Source organism: Lagopus leucura, unplaced genomic scaffold, assembly GCF_019238085.1.
Source record: "Lagopus leucura isolate 7727_CA_CO unplaced genomic scaffold, USGS_WTPT01 Super-Scaffold_100026, whole genome shotgun sequence".
In the NCBI taxonomy this organism is placed as follows: Eukaryota; Metazoa; Chordata; class Aves; order Galliformes; family Phasianidae; genus Lagopus; species Lagopus leucura.
Genome location: NW_024962277.1, coordinates 7,297,910 through 7,303,909, shown reverse-complemented (window position 1 = coordinate 7,303,909; position 6,000 = coordinate 7,297,910). Strand labels below are relative to the sequence as shown.

At 45.1% G+C, this 6,000-nt stretch overlaps 1 protein-coding gene and 1 long non-coding RNA gene across 2 annotated transcripts in view; both read left to right on the top strand.

The window, feature by feature from the left end:
• The first annotated feature begins 1,472 nt into the window (after positions 1–1,472).
• LOC122185042 lies at positions 1,473–2,537 on the top strand. The gene is made up of 3 exons (XR_006180705.1): positions 1,473–1,507; positions 1,935–2,060; positions 2,178–2,537. It is a non-coding gene; the product is annotated as an uncharacterized LOC122185042 (long non-coding RNA).
• A 153-nt stretch (positions 2,538–2,690) lies between these two features.
• The window catches only part of SLC6A1 (solute carrier family 6 member 1), a 59,284-nt gene continuing 55,974 nt past the window's right edge, over positions 2,691–6,000 (top strand). The window contains exon 1 of the mRNA XM_042880475.1: positions 2,691–2,761. The gene's annotated coding sequence lies outside the window, so the exon portion shown is untranslated. The remainder of the gene's footprint in view (positions 2,762–6,000) is intronic.

Sequence of the window (6,000 nt, the reverse complement as noted above, 5' to 3'; positions counted from 1 at the left end):
GGGTTAGTTAAAATTACCTTTCCAAAACTCTCATGGATCACAGCCTGAGCAAACTGAATTGAGATCTCCTGTTTTAATACAGGTGTACTGCTGAAATGCAGATCACACACAGTGATCAGCTCATGAGCCACAATTTGGAAAACGCTGGGCTAGAGTTTGCTCTGCAAAGTGGCTGCTAATGGAATTTATCACAGAAATTTTTCCCTACTGTTAAATGGAAATTTCATTTAGAAATGCATTAACGCAAAAAACACCTCATTCAAAGATGTGATAAGAAGCGGTATAAAGTCTTTTACTTGGTAGCTGCAAATGACTTGTTAGCTACTTTTCAGATGGCAGTTTGACCTTACGAACAAACAAATAAATAAATAAATTTGTCATGGAGGCAAAAGATGCTTAAATCCCAGTGCATTGCAACCAGTGCAGGGGAAGCCTGGTCAGCCACATGGACACAGTATAGCAGATAACCATGCCAGACAGCACCAGTGGAGTGGGTTGTAGTCTCTTCTGTACTCTTCAGCAGTTAGGGCACATCCATGCCCAGAGAAAAGTAGCTCTCTTTTTTAAGAGCTGCTCTCAGGTGAACTGAATAGTCAGACAGTATTATTCTGAGTAATGCTCTTTGTCTCAACAACTGAATATATCCTATATTTTTAAAAAACCCAGTGAATTGGAACCAATACTTAGTCTAAATACAAGGACAATGGGATTGTGATGAAGACAAGGTCTAATTAAGTGCTAATTAATAACAAAATATATAACCCTGAAGTAATACTAGAAATACCAGAGCAGTAGTTATTCCTTGCCACTGTATAAATTAGACAGCTAGAATATCCTTAGCTATCACCTTTTCAGGCTTCACAGGCAAAAACAATTTCTGATTATTACATTGGATTACAGGACAATCCTATTATTAGTCTCATCATATGTACTCCTTGTAATTAATGAGCAATGGCATTAAACTCTGCTAACGTATTTTCTACATTAAAACTTACAAGCAAATAATTCAAGGTTTTGAGCAATCTGGCAACCTATGCGTAATTAGTTGGATTTCAAAATGGCAATTAGCCAATTTTACAAGGTGTATCCTCTCTATCTCTAGCAATAAAATTGAGTGTTTGTGTTTATTGCTATATGATGAACTGTATTAAACATTAGTTCACATATATAGTCCATATAAGGCAACATAAAAATTAAAAAAATTAACCAGAAAAATGGGAGTAAGTTCATACTCCACCTACAGTGTGATAACTAAAGAAAAAGCCCTTTGGGCTTGCCTGGGAAGAAAAGGAGTTGTAGCAGAAATGCTAAGTCACAAACTGAAACAGTGATGGAGCATCTGATAGGAAGGCAGGGCCAACCTGGAGGATCTCAGGTGCATGTAATGTACCTGAGTGATGGAAGGGGTGGAGCCAGGATCCAGCCCTTCCCACATGTTATTTAAGGGTTGGCAGGGGGAGGCAAGGGGTCTTGCTGGAGATCCCTGTCTACCTGAGGCTTTGCAAGGGTAAGTAGCTCTTTTCCTTTATTTTTGCATTTATGGCTGCTGCATTTGGGCTTGATCTCATTAGTTGCAGCCAAAGACTTTGCCACCTTGCTGTTATCACTGTACTTTCTGTCATATTGCAGCGTTATGGGGACTAGATCTTCCTGCCATGACAAGTATAACAGTGCATAACAGTACAATGTGTAGTGCTGTTTTTATTACCATGTGCTATCATTAGCAGAGGAAGTGAGCATTACTTTCTCTTTTGAACTATAGAGGCTGTGTTATAATGCAGTCACCTGTACTAGAGAGGGCGTGAGCTTGACTGTTCTGTAACAAAAATGGGCACTTCCATCCTGCAGACAGAAAACCCAGCTTACCTTGAAGGACTCTCTGGAAGCCGTTCTTTCAGCTCAGTCAGACTCTCTCATCTCTATCTCCTCTTTAGGCCACCACCTGGGGACATCAGAGATGCCAATCTTTTCTATTCTACTTGCTAACACCGAGTTGCTCTCTGTACTGTGGAGAAGCACCGTAACAGGGAGGGCGCTCGCTCTGAGGGCTCTGGGATGAGGTAACGTTGCTCCCCTGTGCTGTGGTGACTTTCAGAGGGCTGGGGGCTCCTGACTGGACACCCCACGGGGAGAAAACTTCAGGCTGAAAAGGACGCTTTCAACTTTGCTTCCTCCAGGGGATGGATTCAAACCATTTACCTTCATACACTTTGAGGTTTGTGAAGAACTTTGGAAACGACTGTTCCAGCGCTTTCAAAACAGAGGTCTGTGCTCTGTTTAAGACAACCTCCCAGGCAGAACCGCGCAGCACTGGCACACGGCTCAGAGAACGGTTCGTCTGTTTAGCACTGCATTCGACATTAGCATCCCCGGATCGCCGTTCCTAACTTTGCACTTCAACTTTTGGTAACTCAGGACGGGACCGCCTGAGCTCTCCGGCCTCACCAGGCAGCAACCGAGCGTGGGGCTCACCAGGTGCCGCCCCGCTCTGTGAGGGGACGCAGCCTGGGGTCGGACGAGGAGCGAGCGCGACCGTTGCCCCCTCAGCGCTCCGCTCAGAGGCGGGCTGGGGGCGGGAAGGGGCGGCGCGCGGCCGGCCCCGCTGCTGCGCGGGGAGGGCGCGGCGGAGCGGCGGGCGCCGAGCTTTAAATGAACATTACTATCGCTCGGGGTGGGCAGCGCCGGTGGCTCGGGCCGGTTGGCGGCGTTAGCGGCGGCGGCAGCGGCTCGCTCTCATCTTCTTCCTCCGCCTCCGCGGCAGGTAGGCTGTGCGCGCTGCGTGAGAGCTTCCACCCATCCCCGCAACCGGTCCGCGGCCGCGCGCTGGGCGAGGCGAGCCTCGGTGGGGTGCAGCGGTGTGCGACGAAGCCCCGCGCCCTTCCCCGGGCGGGTGCAAGGAGGAGGGCTGCAGGCAGGTGGGCCGGCGGCTGCTGCTGCTGCCGCCCCGGGGGACGCGGCCGCCCTGCCGAGGCACAGCGCGAGGCACAGAGCTGATCCCGCGGGCAGCGCTGCGCTGCGCTCCGCCTGTTGCCGCTGCGCTGGCGGCGTTCGGGCGCCTCGCGCCTTTGCGACCCTGCCGCGACCGTTACGGCTTTCTATTGACGTGTTCGCGTTCGTGTGCGCGCTGCCTCCGCGGTCAGAAAGGCAGAGCGGAGGTCGGGGCTCTGTGAAGAGCTTTTACGCACAGAACGCGGAGCCCTCGTTTCATCGGAGATCTGAACCTCAGCCTAATAAAAGTTATTTCCAGGAGGTGGAGTGTTTTATTTTCTTTCGTTTGATATTTAATGTTTCCATGCTCTCCGTCTGTAACGCAGCCCTGGATTTGCAGAGACGAAGTGCCGGTCTGGTACCGTGTTTCTGGCTTGTTGGAAATGGATTTGAAGACCTAGTTATAATTTCAGTGCACGTATTATCTTTGCTCAGTTGCTTTAGAACTCGGTTCGACTGTGTTTTCAACGGAGATGAGTGAACTTTAAAGAAAATGAGGTCAGGCATAGATTGCGGGCATCAAACCCCTTTCAGGTCCCAGAAGTAGCGTGACCCGCTCCGTTCTGCGCCTCACGGGTCTCTGCTTTGTATTTCTCACTGCGATTTCTGGGCACATCCAGATGGTTTTAGCTTAGTTTAATGAAACAAATACGGTTTGTAATGCGATGGTGCCCTGGACTGAAAGGTCTGTATTTCTGGTGGGGACTGTAGTGGGTCTTAAAACAGTGATCTGTGCTTAGCACAAGCTTTTTCTTTGTGCCTTTTGTAAGGCTTCAATTTGTGACAGATGACTGCTGCAAAGAAGCATCCATATGAGCTGTTTAGGGAAAATAATGTGTTTGGTTATTATTATGATGATTTAAAAAGGTTTAGGAGAATGCTTTATTTTTCATGTTCTGTACTGGAAACAATGGAATTCTGAAGTTATTAACCATCATCTAAAGTCTTCAAACAAGAACTGACGAATATTTATCTTGGAGTAATTGGGTCAGAAGATAACATCTTCCATCGGACCTCTTCTGTATTGGCCAGTTTGGGTTGCTAAGTAGCTATGATTTCTAATCCCAAAGTAAATGATGTCATAATGACATCACCACGTCCTTTCACTTGATTGATTCTCATAAGAGAACGGTAATGAGATTTGATATACATGTCCCATCTCTTTAATATTCTTCCTCTGCTCCAGGGGATTTCCTGACCTGCCTGGCAGATTCCAATGAATCACACTGAGCTCTAGTAAAAAGACATTGCTCTGGAGACTGAGCTGAACATTAAAGGGACAGTGGCTGATTCTGGTCATTTCAAAATCTGAGGAACTTGGCAGCTTATGCTTTCAATGTGGAAATCTAGAAATGAAGGACAGCAGTAGAAAAGCTGGAGTTATTACGTTCATGTGCAAGTGCTAAAGGAATTTGAATTTCAGGTGCTCGGCTTATTCAAATTGACTTTAATTGGGTATGTGGGGTTTCAACCCTTCTCAGAATCAAGTTACTGAATGTATGTGAAGATAGATGCTTTAGATGGGGTGGTGGAAGCAGGAAAGTTTAAGGTGATATCTTCGGTTGCTAAAATTAATTTTACTTATGAGAGTACAAAGGTGAAAGCAGTCAAATGGCCATGCTTTGGGGCATTATACTGTAAACATTACTATCATAGAAAACTCCTTCGGATGGAATGCTGAATATCTATAGGATGTAGAATGTGTAAGAATCTGTTTTCTGTTTCTTCAGAGATTAAAGATATGAATTGTGTCATTTGCTGTTGATCAGGGTTTTCTACAGCTTGTCTTTATCATGCATGTTATTCACATGAGCCTGGGTCTGTGCAAGTGTTAGGCAGTTGTGCTTGTGATAAGTAGCTGTACTGTGATACTTGACTTATTCATACCCAATGAGTTTGAAATATTTTAGATAGGGCTGTGTAAATCTCAGTGTTTGATGTGTGGAAAAGAGGAAAAACAAAACAATTGTCATCTCTGTCTTATTGAATATATAGTCTTGGGTAGAGTTGAACACCAAGTCTGCTGCTTATATTCAGAGGCTGCACCGATCTCATTTGTTTCCTAAATGCTGTGGGTCACAGTAAACATACTGCAGAAGTAAATGCCAATTTCTTAGGAAGCAAATTGATTGTTAATGTATTTGCTGAAGGTATTGATTGCTGATGAGAAGCTTCTGTTATCGCTGAAGTACTGCAGCACTGATGGCATGACTAAGTATGGGGAAGTACAAACTAAACAGAGGCCCCTGAACAAGTGAAGGAGGAAGGTGTTGGGGGAAGAGATTTTTGCCTCTGTTTGAATCTATTCCTCATGTGTAACTGCAATCCAAGCTACAGATGCCAAAAGAAAATTTTTAAATAATCTGTAAGTATTCTGTGCTCGTCGTCCTATCTGCAGTGACAAATTTCCGTGAGCTTTAGTTGCTTTCTGGGATGACTCAAGTATGAACAAGTGATTTGGAAAAAAATATTATCTCTGAAGAGAATCCATGGTGACAATTTCTTTTCAAGTTATCTTAAGATTTTCTACTTACTGTGATTTCTTTTAACTCAAGCTTGCACTGTATGTTGGAAACGAAAAATGAATTTGGACTTGGGGACATATCTGTGCCTTTCAACTGCATGTTCGATGGTCATCTGTGACATTTGCATGGTTGTGCTTTTAATACGGTGACATATTTGGTTACATAAAATGCAGGAAACCGTGCACCTCAAAGACTTTCTGAATGCTTGTACTGGAAGGTTGATGCTGCAGTCCTGACCTCTTTGAACAGGTGATGACAGCGCAGATGTGGCCAAATAGAGAAAGGCAGCAAGCGCTCACTGTCGTGACAGATCTTGTTATAAAAGATGAGGTCAGTCACTGTGGAGGCTCTCAAAGTAGCAGTTGAGGTGACAGTGTCTTCTATTGTACTGAAAGCAATAGGAAATTCAGTCCTCAGACTTCTGTTGTGTATTCTAAGCTATGCTAAGATCACAGGTGAATTATTTGGTGTCTGGCTCGACGAAACA